This window comes from Girardinichthys multiradiatus, chromosome 18, assembly GCF_021462225.1.
Source record: "Girardinichthys multiradiatus isolate DD_20200921_A chromosome 18, DD_fGirMul_XY1, whole genome shotgun sequence".
Classification (NCBI taxonomy): domain Eukaryota; kingdom Metazoa; phylum Chordata; class Actinopteri; order Cyprinodontiformes; family Goodeidae; genus Girardinichthys; species Girardinichthys multiradiatus.
The window spans coordinates 1,893,853-1,906,247 of record NC_061810.1 but is presented as its reverse complement, the minus strand read 5'-3'; the positions used below and the strand labels follow the sequence as shown (position 1 = coordinate 1,906,247).

At 38.8% G+C, this 12,395-nt stretch overlaps 1 long non-coding RNA gene across 1 annotated transcript in view; it reads left to right on the top strand.

Annotated features, from left to right (window-relative positions):
- LOC124883840 overlaps positions 1-10,855 on the top strand; it is a 31,903-nt gene extending 21,048 nt beyond the window's left edge. Inside the window, exon 4 of the long non-coding RNA XR_007042335.1 lies at positions 10,784-10,855. This is a non-coding gene — a long non-coding RNA (uncharacterized LOC124883840). The remainder of the gene's footprint in view (positions 1-10,783) is intronic.
- The last annotated feature ends 1,540 nt before the right edge of the window (positions 10,856-12,395 follow it).

Sequence of the window (12,395 nt, the reverse complement as noted above, 5' to 3'; positions counted from 1 at the left end):
GGCCATTTTATAGAAGTGTATCTCTTTAAAATTCTAGTCTTTTAAAAGTCTCTGGTAATGTCAGATATGTATTTTAATTATTGCCGTCTGTGAACATTTTCCAACCTAACTTTCAACATGACTTGAATCAGCTTTGACAAGTCATTGAAGAAAGTTATACAAATATTTCTTAAGGACGGACATCATTATGATGTGTATCCTTTGTTCTCTGTCTGCATTGTTGCTGTTCAAATCTTTTCAAAGGTAGAAAAGAGGTATATTAATTTCCACGTGAATTTGGCCTTTGCCAGATGTGTTTGAAGGAAGGAGGGGATGTTGGATTGCTGAAAGTCCGGCCTTTACTCTTCATGACAAAGTTTTTTCTTGGAAACTTGGAGCAGTGGGGGATGTTAGGGGGAGGAGGTAAATGGCCTTTGCACACCACTGTATTGTTGCTGGCAGTCTGCTATGGCACTCTGTGCTTCTTATGGAGTCAAAATGGTGGGGGTTAGATCTGTTTTCATAGTCTATTAACTGGATATATCATGCAATCCTCCCCCACACTCCAACTGTGCTCAGTTTCTGATCATTCATTGGCCAATTATTTCACTCGGCCTGGCCAATGCTGAGGCTTAGGTAGCTGTACTGTGTCACAGGGAAGGTGGAGATTTCTATCTTGCCTGCCCTCTTCCATCAGGCATCCTTCACATAATTTTCACAGTTGACCACTGCACAAGCAAGCTTTAGTAGACCTGAGGAAAGAATTCTTCTCACCATTCTGCGTCTTTGAGCATCTAAACTGAATTAAATTTAGAATTTCCTTGTTTATTGTGAAGGAAGTGCAAATCAAAGTCAAATTTCCTTCTACAAACATTTTCTGCTTTCTTTAAAATTACTTATAGTGGTAGTAGACAGTGTTTGATTTGAACAAACCCATAATTCTTTAGATATATATTATTTGCAAACTGCTGGAGAAAAACAGTATATAGCTTAAATTCTGCAATCCAGACCTATTATATGACGTTGAGCAGCAACACTAGTGTTCTTATCTTTGATTCATCTTTAAGATGGGCTGAACTATTAGTGTTTTTAATGACGTTTTAAGCCTTTCCTGTCAAGCTTCGCACACGACAGACTACATATTTATTTAACACTGCATGTGGACCCTTGAATTAAAACAAAAGTGTATTTTTTTAGCCAGTAACGACTGATTTTAATTGAGTTGGTTGGTGCTGTTGACAACTTTTGCCGTAAATTTCGTCCGCCGAAGTTTGTTTTAAAATTAAAATTTTGTGTTTTCTTTGTTTTCTTTTCAAGTAAAAGCAATTGAAAAACGTTTTTTTCCAAAACCGAAAAGTACTTTTTTTAAAAAAGTTATTTTTTTGACTGTCTGCTTTTTGCAATTTTACCACAATCAATTTCTTAATTGTAAATATCTAAGTTATTTAAAGATTGACTAATTCACAGGTTTCCTCTGACATTCTTCAAGCAGTGTTTTAAAATTTACTCATCATTTGAATAATAAAAGCAGCAGGCAAATCAGCAGAGAAATGACTTGCTGCTTCACACTGATCACCAACAGTAAAAAGCCCTGAAAATAAGAAAACAACATTATTTAGGGAATTGTTTTTCTTTGGTAGTGAAGTTGGACTATGAAGGTTTTGTCACTGCTCAATACTGTTTCATGAAAACTCTGTAATCCATAACAGATTCTTTAGATTATGGAAGAAGATGTGCCAAAAACAAAAGTTCATTGGTTTTCTAGATAACATTCGCTGAAAAATATCAAAAGACTTTCAAGAATATCAAAAGAACTGGTGTGTGCCTTTGTGGAAACTCAATGTGTTGGGGGTGTTTTCATGTCACAGAATACGTCTTCATTAAACGCAGGGATTAAGCCATACGGTTACATTAGATCAAGCTCTAAATCCACTGTGGTCAATTAATGGAAGAGTGGTGGTTTGGGTTTCCTCTAAGGCATTAAATAAAGTAACAAACAGAGCTCTGACACACTGGGAGTTTGGCTGGCTGTTTCTCCCTGTTCTGTCGGGATTTCTCCCAATGTAAACATCTTTACCTCGAGTGGCCGAATTTGTGAATATCACTTAGTGCAGTCAATCTTAAGATGAAATCTTTTAAATATTATCATAGCTGACATTTATTTTTTCTGTAGGGGCCTGCAAAGTCCTAGTTCATTAGACTGGTAAATGTACTGAAACGGGATTACAGAAGGCTTTAGCTTATTCATCCTCAGCACTGACTCTGCCTCAGACAGCCGCTATGAGTGTCAGTCTTCGCCACGGAGCAGAGCAAACAGTGAAACAGAGCGGTCGGTCGCACATGAGGTGGAACTAACCCACACTTAGTCAATGTCCTCCCGTCTTCCATCAGGAGCCAGCAGACTTACTGCTGCACTATCCTTTAACACCAACAGCACACGCAAGGTCACTAAGCTGTTGCAGAGGACACATCAGGCTTTTCAGACAACATGCACAGATTCTTGAGGTTCAATGTAATGTTTCATGGAGCAAATTGCCTCATCACCTGCAAAACCTGCAGTAAAGATTACAACTACAACATGCATCATGTTGTGTAAACTTTGAGGCATTTCACTTTAATCTGAATTTCTTTTTACTTGTTTTTTCTATTAAAATTCAATCATGTTTTAGAATAAATTAAAAAAAGATCAGTTAAAATGTTACTTTTACATAACTGCAAATTTTGACTTGTAGTTTGGTCCACACTTTGCTTGAAGTTTGCTTGAAGACTTAATGCAGTCTTCGATTGCACTGACCATGTTAATGCATAAACAATATCAAAGTAGGAATATTTTCTTGGTCAAAGTCAATGCTGAAAAAACATAAAAGTATTTTTTATTTTTCAATCAGAATTACATGTATAGCAGTAAACATGTAACTGCTTATACTGGCCTACATACTGATCATCTGAAGAAAATCTAAATGGAAATTCTGAATTAAACCTTGAAATATAATGAATAAAATGTGCTTATATTTTATTTATTTTTATTTATGATTACTTGCAAACCTATCTGATAATAGCAGGATGTCAGATTGCTTACAATATAGCAAAACATAATGTTGCATCACAATGATTTCTTTTTTGCTTACAGTAAAAAAAAGCTGATTCCTTTAAAAGTTAAGAGAAAATCATATTCTATATTAAATGTACAGAGATGCATAGCATATGCAAGACATACTGTGTGTACCTCCCTGCGCTTAGTCACTTGCGGCCTTACCTCCGCTAATAATTAAGCAGTGGGGGAAAACATTGAGGCTGATTCCTGTTTGAGGCATTAATATTGTCATAATAAAGAATTGATACTTTTCTTTTCTTTGTGATGCAATGAAATGGCTCATGCTAAAGAAGCCTAGACTTGAAGCTTTTAGTGAGTATGTTTTAACTTGGTCTAAAAGCAAACTAGCAGGATTGCAGCTTCTATAAAACTCCTCCTGTTTATCTGGCCTGTCCTCTGCTCCACCTCGTAAGCTCTGGCGTCTCACAAATTTTTAAACAGTGTCAAGCCCTTTGTTTTTCGTAACGTAAGTCCCCGCACTCTTTGAAGTGAGCGCCATGTTTGCACTGTGACCATTTAATTCGGAGTGCAGCTTGATGATATTAGTGTCAGGGTTAATTGATGACTTCAGCTGGACTTTAGAGAGGCTGCCTGGCTGGCGGTATGTAGGCATCATGTGCTGCCCGGTTCAAGATCTGGTCAGGCCAGTAGTCTTAGTTACACTCACGTACACACTGCAGCTTTTCCAGTTCCTCTGATCCCTGAACATGTGACCAGACAGACATGGGACCTGGTTATCCAGTCAACTTCACAGGCCTCACAGTGGAAGCTATTTCTGAGACCTCCCAGAAAAGATCCCCTCACCTTTTTCCTTATTCGTTAAATTGTGAAATCACCAAGGCATTGAGACTGGTTTGTTGCCCGTCAGTGCATGTCTCTAATATGCGCAAATATGCAAGTGTTACAATTGTAGATCCAAGATAAATGGCTCCTCCATGACTCCTAATTATGCATGTGAAGCCTTCATTTGAGTGGGACTAATTTTTAAACCTGACACTTCTGACCAATTGGTTTCATCAGGTGTGCCATTAATGTCTAAGGTCTCTATCGCCTCCGATCCTACATACTTGCAACATTTTTGTCTCTGAGTCCCAGCTTCTTTGATGGTATTTCTGGTTTCCTTCTTGAAACACTCGTCTTCTGGTGAAGCTAAAACTCCCCTTGTAGTTGGACTTTTGTCACTGTTAAAGTCTCTGAGCCAGATTAAAAACAGCAGCACATATTTGCCTGTGATATTTGTGACAAAGAAAAGCTCCTCTGAAATCTTCTTTGTTTGCTTGAGGCATCATTAAAGTTCAAAGGGACTTTGGGATTTTTAGGATCTACCTCTTTGCCCCTATCATCCCAGTGGGATCCTGCCAGCTTAGCTCTGTTACTCGCAGTAAAGGCGGGGCAGCCATTCATCATGTTGCACTTCACTATATCTCTGCTTTTAATTGAGTGTGAGTGACTTGTTAGCAGTCATCTAAAATGCATTTAAAACAGGCTTTCTGAGAGTTCGTTTGTGTAAAGCAGAGAAATCCCTTTGAGAATCTCACAAGAGAAACACAGATGGTATCAGCAAGTATCTTTAAAAGTGTGTACTTTCTTCAACTACCATACTCTTTTACTAACACCCTAGCTTTGGCTAAAAAGTATCAGTTGCTCTATGCACTGAGACGCTGAAGTATACTGAAACGGTGCTTACTGACATATGATGTAAATATGTTTTTGCAAATAACAAACATTTCAGAGGCGTTTGAACTAAGTTTGTTCAGTCGTATGCAAACTCTTAATGCGATTACATTGTATTAAAGTATACTGTCTATTTTTTGACTGAAACTGTAACCAAGGGTAAAAATAGTTGACTTTTATATAGTCCGACTGAGGAAAAAAACTCATCAAGTACCAATTTAAGCACCCTGAATTTGCCATTAATGTGGTACACATGCAGGCCAGAGATAAGGTATTTAGTGGATTTTATTTTATTTGCTCTACTTGTAATGCCACCACATATACCCTTTGACACTTTTTTAGACATGCTAGCACTGAGGCAGCTGGATTACTTGCTTACCCATCACTATTCTGCAAGTTTACTAAATGATGTTCAAGAGTGCAGATTTGTCGGCTGCACGTCCATGATGCGAGTCTTCTGTTAAAAAATCCCAAAGGTGCTCTATTGGATTGAGATCCGGTGAACGTGGATGGCACTGGAATAAACTAATTTTTATGTTTATGAAACCAGTTTGTGATGTTATTGAGCTTTGTGACATGATGGAAGTGTCAATCAAAGATGAAGGCATGGACATGGTCAGCAACAATACACATGTGGGCTGTGGTTGTTAAATGATGCCTATTGGTACCAAGGAGCCTAAAGTGTGCCAGGAAGATATCCCCCACAACACCCTGAGCACCACCTTCAACCATTGATACAGGCCAGAATGGGTCAAAAATTTTACAGGTCCTTCTCAAAATATTAGCATATTGTGATAAAGTTCATTATTTTCCATAATGTAATGATGAAAATTTAACATTCATATATTTTAGATTCATTGCACACTAACTGAAATATTTCAGGTCTTTTATTGTCTTAATACGGATGATTTTGGCATACAGCTCATAAAAACCCAAAATTCCTATCTCACAAAATTAGCATATCATTAAAAGGGTCTCTAAACGAGCTATGAACCTAATCATCTGAATCAACGAGTTAACTCTAAACACCTGCAAAAGATTCCTGAGGCCTTTAAAACTCCCAGCCTGGTTCATCACTCAAAACCCCAATCATGGGTAAGACTGCCGACCTGACTGCTGTCCAGAAGGCCACTATTGACACCCTCAAGCAAAAGGGTAAGACACAGAAAGAAATTTCTGAACGAATAGGCTGTTCCCAGAGTGCTGTATCAAGGCACCTCAGTGGGAAGTCTGTGGGAAGGAAAAAGTGTGGCAGAAAACGCTGCACAACGAGAAGAGGTGACCGGACCCTGAGGAAGATTGTGGAGAAGGGCCGATTCCAGACCTTGGGGGACCTGCGGAAGCAGTGGACTGAGTCTGAAGTAGAAACATCCAGAGCCACCGTGCACAGGCGTGTGCAGGAAATGGGCTACAGGTGCCGCATTCCCCAGGTCAAGCCACTTTTGAACCAGAAACAGCGGCAGAAGCGCCTGACCTGGGCTACAGAGAAGCAGCACTGGACTGTTGCTCAGTGGTCCAAAGTACTTTTTTCAGATGAAAGCAAATTCTGCATGTCATTCGGAAATCAAGGTGCCAGAGTCTGGAGGAAGACTGGGGAGAAGGAAATGCCAAAATGCCAGAAGTCCAGTGTCAAGTACCCACAGTCAGTGATGGTCTGAGGTGCCGTGTCAGCTGCTGGTGTTGGTCCACTGTGTTTTATCAAGGGCAGGGTCAATGCAGCTAGCTATCAGGAGATTTTGGAGCACTTCATGCTTCCATCTGCTGAAAAGATTTATGGAGATGAAGATTTCATTTTTCAGCACGACCTGGCACCTGCTCACAGTGCCAAAACCACTGGTAAATGGTTTACTGACCATGGTATCACTGTGCTCAATTGGCCTGCCAACTCTCCTGACCTGAACCCCATTGAGAATCTGTGGGATATTGTGAAGAGAACGTTGAGAGACTCAAGACCCAACACTCTGGATGAGCTAAAGGTCGCTATCGAAGCATCCTGGGCCTCCATAAGACCTCAGCAGTGCCACAGGCTGATTGCCTCCATGCCACGCCGCATTGAAGCAGGTATTTCTGCAAAAGGATTCCCGACCAAGTATTGAGTGCATAACTGTACATGATTATTTGAAGGTTGACGTTTTTTGTATTAAAAACACTTTTCTTTTATTGGTCGGATGAAATATGCTAATTTTGTGAGATAGGAATTTTGGGTTTTCATGAGCTGTATGCCAAAATCATCCGTATTAAGACAATAAAAGACCTGAAATATTTCAGTTAGTGTGCAATGAATCTAAAATATATGAATGTTAAATTGTCATCAAGACATTATGGAAAATAATGAACTTTATCACAATATGCTAATATTTTGAGAAGAACCTGTATGTTGTCTCCAAATTCTTACCCTGCCATCTGGATGTTGCAGCTAAAATGGAGACCCATTGGACCAGCAATGTTTTTCCAATATGTTATTACTTAATTTTGGTAAGCCTGGGTTATTGTTACCTAAGCTTCCTATTCTCTGAAGGATACCTAACCTCTAGATGTGAGAGAAACTGCATGCAAAATGTCAAAATGTCATTCATGAGCTTAATGTGCACACAAATTACTGTTAGTCTTTTCACCCATTTGCTGGGTTTGTGCTGCTGGGACAGAAGAACACTGAATTAAAAATAATAACCCAGTCTTCTGAGTGTCATCATTCCAGCTTTCTTCCTGGACAAACAACAAACTGATCAGACTTCACTAAACCTCTTCCACAGAGTGGAAAAATAAATCTTAAAATGGTAAAATGATTATGTGTCATAATGCTAATGTCAGTGGGTTTTGTTGATGATTTGAATTCACATCAGAGAATCAGTTTGGCCACTTAAAAAGTAACAAGTTGGGACGTGGTGGTGGCACATGGGTAAAATGTGCAACACATATTTAGAGGCTTCAGTCCTCAACACAGCTGTCGTGGGTTTGACTCCTGGCCCAGGCAACATTTGCTGCATGTCTTTCCCTTCTGTCCACCCCTTTTCTGTAAGCTTACAGTTGAAACTTAAGAAAATAAAGGCTACTGTGGCTGCAAAAAAAAAAGAAAGAAAAAAACATTTTAAAGAAATTAATGGCCACAGTAGCTCCTTCTGTGGCTTCATCTAGGGAGACACACAGCTAAGCAGCTAAGCTCTTTGAGTCTTTAGAATGAAAGATAGCACATACAGTTATTGGCTGCAAAAAGCTCAGCCAATGGCTTTTTCTAGGAGAGAAATGGGGTTAAACAATGAGAGACGGTGCCAAGTGTATCATCTATAGAAGGATAACCTTAAGTTGTTAGCAGCAGTAGTTCAGCTGATGGAAGGTGTCACAGAAAGAAAACATATAGCTAAAATCTCAAATAAAACAGCAGATAATGCAAAATTGGAGAGTAGTAGGAGAATGAAGCAGTGTTAGAAAAAGTGGTCAATATGCCCTCCAGGAGCCTGAGTCTATAGCAGCATTACTACAGAGATAGCTCATAATAGCCTAAGCCACTCTAACTATAAGCTTTTACAAAAAGTAAAGTTTTAAGCCTAGCATTAAAAGTAGACTGGTAGCATTTTTCCACCAAAAGAACTCTAGTTCTTGAACCCCTCTGGTTCAGTTGCCTTCAAACTTTGGTTTTGTTGACCCCCATTTGCACCAGTTATGGGAACCAAGCATGACTCATCAAACAGTGGGCGTTACACAACGGCCACTGTTGCAGACCCCTGACTCAAGAAAGCATCAGCCTTTACCTGTATGGTAGCCTAACTGGCTAGCATAACAGTGATTAACAACATGCATCACTTGTAAAAACTTGTGGTTGGTTCGGTCTCTACTTCTTGACCCGGTCCACATAACCATTCATCATTACAGGCAGTGTTAGTCTAATCTCCTCTGGTCTCACAGCATCAGCTCTGTGTGTGGGGGCCAGAGTCATTATAGCAAATAATTTCTGTAGGGTTGCATGAACAGATCCCCATATAATTCTTATTTTCTGTCCCTCTAAATGCCTCTGGAGGACTCAGTCATGATCCAAACTCACTGCCTGGATGCCCAACAGACTTACTGTGTTTGAAATGTCTTCATGGAGAGTGGCTGTTGCTGCTATTTTATCTAAGTCAGTGAAAGGCGCCCGCTTCAACACGGACTTTCGCTGTTTCCTTTTGCAGTAACAAATGTCAAAATGGAGGCTGCCCAGTCTGGGCCTCTGCAACCACTTCATTAGTCGTCCCACACAGTGTTTGGTTTGGTTATGATCTACAGCTTTTCCCTTCAACATCTCTCCGTTTATAATTCGTCTTCAGAGTGACAGCTCATAAGAGGATGAAACATAGTCTTAACATGTTAGTTTTTTTCATCATGTTTTTCATCAGTCATCAGTGTGTGATATGAGGCAAAAGCAATTCAAATGTTTAAAGGTGAGGGAAATGCATCTTAGATAAATCTATATGTAATATAGATTTATATAATATATATAATGTATATTTACATTACATTGCTTTAAAGGAATGCATCACTTCTAAGAGACAATGAGAGATGCCACATTCCTTAGCTTGAATTGTTCTTTATTTTGGATGTTAAAATCAAGAGAAATTAGCACACCTAAATGTTTGCACCACCATGTCTGTCTGCAAGTTTTATGTTCAGTTGCACCTGTTGCAGTGAAATATTATGCAGCTCATTGCATGTTTACAGCATAGTGGTTTTTTTGTTTTTTTTGTTGCTGTTGTAAAGTGTAGCTTGTTACTTCCATTTCTGCACCCTTGACATAAGAACCAATGCAACACTACTTTTATTACTTTGACAGAAACAACTGTACGGTGCTTGTACAGTTTAGCTGGACCTTTAAGGACTTTTCCCAGTATTCGTCACCAGGTTGGACTATGCAGTGTAAATGATGTTAGAACGGTGGAGAAAACCATAATATAAAGAAAAGCAATTGAAGATCTTATTAGGATTATTAAGACAACATCAAATCACTTAATATTTGATGTCTGATTTACTTTATGAATACTTTTGTAAATGCTGCTCAAACAATTAAAATTATAATATTTTTTTGGGCAGTTTGAATTATTTGCTATTTATTTTCCAATTTTTGGTCAAACTGTTGAAATCTTTTCTACCAAGGTGACATATTGACACTTTCCCTGACAAACACATCTAAGATGTGCCGTTCATCAACTACAACTGCCTCAGGGTCAGGAAGCTCAGTTTTCTAGCAGGCTTAACTTTAGCATTAGTTCTGTTGCTCAGCTAATTAAAACTGGGGCAAATCTAAATTGTCGCTTTAACACTAAAACGTTCTCAAACACAATCCTTATGACAGTTTTTAAATGGGACCAAGTTAATATATTGATTTCTCATACAGCATATAAAAACATATCAGCATTACTGTGACACAACATGATAAATGACAATAACGGTTGACTGAACCATGTTCAGTTAAATTTCCACAATTTTCACATTACATTTACATACGCAAATATATAAATATAAAAAATTGTAATAGCTAATGTTTAATATGCTCTAAAATTCATTTTTATAGTGCGACAACTTTCTTCAGGCAAACAGTTATTGATAATGTGGATATAATTTTGTATGACTTCTGTAAACCTGCTGAAATTAAAGTACACAAGTCTGCCATCTAGTGGCTGTTGGAGCACGCCGAACCATCTGCTGGGCACCAGTTCAGAAACATGAATCAGATTTGAACTGACATGAGTGTAGCTATTTGAAGGAAAATGTGAAAGCCACCTTACAATCAACATTGCAGGGATTCTCGAAAAGGATGCTGCTGACCAACTAAATAAAAACCTACAACAGCGGACAGGATTGTTTTTTTACAAAAGAAAGAAACATTTAGAGCTGCAGCAGAGAGGATGCATTTCACTGAATGCCTTTATGCAGATCATCACTTTGTTGTTCTCTTTTATTCTGTTTATTTTTATAACAACTTGAAGAGAACGAATAAACCTGGTAAACTGGACGAACTTTAGCGAGAGGTAATGGAAGGTTTTTTGTGTTGTTCCTTTGCTCTAGGCTGGTTAACGTCCTGTGTGTCCAGGAGGGGGCGACGAGCCTGCATGGCTGCTCACATCCTGCAGCTTATTATCCAAAACAAACAATCATCTCAAAAATATTGGATTTAAGAACAGACACATCCCCAAAGCTTGCTGCATGTGGCATTTTGCAAGTTTTGAATACAGTCCTTCTGATTCCCATCTAAATAGGGACTGGGGATACAAGCATGCAGAATTAACACCTCCTGGTGATCCGTGTAATCTGGCCATGATCTTTTCTAGCCCGGTTATTAGATCTTCTGCTTTCATTAGCAAAGTTCCCGCAAAGCTTTGTGTGCTTTTCTCATCAACACCCGACACTTTATTTTGAGAATTAGAGGCGGAAATATTGCATTGTCTTGCTTTGTTTAAGGTATTTGTGACTTTGAGAAATGAACTCCCAAAACTGTTACAGTGAGGTAACAGGCTGAGTATTTTATCCCTCCTCCTCCTGTCTGCCAGCCCTTGAAGTATCACATCGGGCTGTGATTGGATCCCTACTGCTCAGCAGTGGGCCAGTATCAGGGCTGCACCTGAACCCAGCAGCCAATGGGCCGCCTGCCCTGCCAGATAGGCAGAAAGAGTAGCCTGCAGAGCGGCAGCACAACAACACTCCCTCTGGAAGGACCAAGCATGTTTTTACGCCGTTTCACAGCACCTTAGTGTTTTAATAAAGCCCCTGTAGCCACAGACAGAATGCATCCGCGAAGCTTATTGCAACTTTACAACAAATTCGGCAGAAGATGTTTAGATGCTGTGTCACAAAGTAGGAAACTGATCAATATGAATGGAAGGTTTAGATCGTGGGCCATGCAGCTTTTTCGTTTTCTCAAATCCAGGTTAAATTCAACAAATCTAGGCAGTACACTCAATAGAAACACAAAACAGCTCAAGCTTAAATTTAACAAAGACAACCCATGTGATCTGTGTTCAGACCAGTAATTATAAATCTTATTACAGTGCCGTGTTTTACAAACTGCGTTAGGACCAAACTATACAAAATATTAAGTAGCCACTTTAAAATGATTAAATAAAACCCTACTATGCGAGTTTTGTTAATTTGGTGATAATAATGTTAATAATAACTTAATAAAGTTAAGTTCTTTTATTTTAATGCTTATGCAAGGTTTTGAAAAAATCTAAGGTCCAGGCCAGCCTGAGTTGTCAGCCCCAAATATCAGTAAATTACAAATGAATAATGAAAAACTTCAAATACAGTCAGTCATTTTCTACCGATTCTTCCATAGTGGGTCGCGGGGCAGCTGGTGTCTATCTCCAGCAGTCTATGGGTGAGAGGCGGGGTACACCCTGGACAGGTCACCAGTTCATCGCAGGGCACTTCAAATACAAAAAGTATTAAATGTAAAACTGGCCTAAAGGTATCATCAAATTCGCTTATCAGATTGATAAATAAAAAAATCTCCAAAAGATCTTAAAAAAGATCAAATCTCTTAAGAATTTTTAGATGTAAAACTGACCTAAAATGTTGATGTAAAAGAAACGTGTAATACTTATCAAAAGTATTAAAAACCTCTAATATTTGGAAATAAAACTAAATAAAATGTAAATATTACAAATGTTATATTATTATT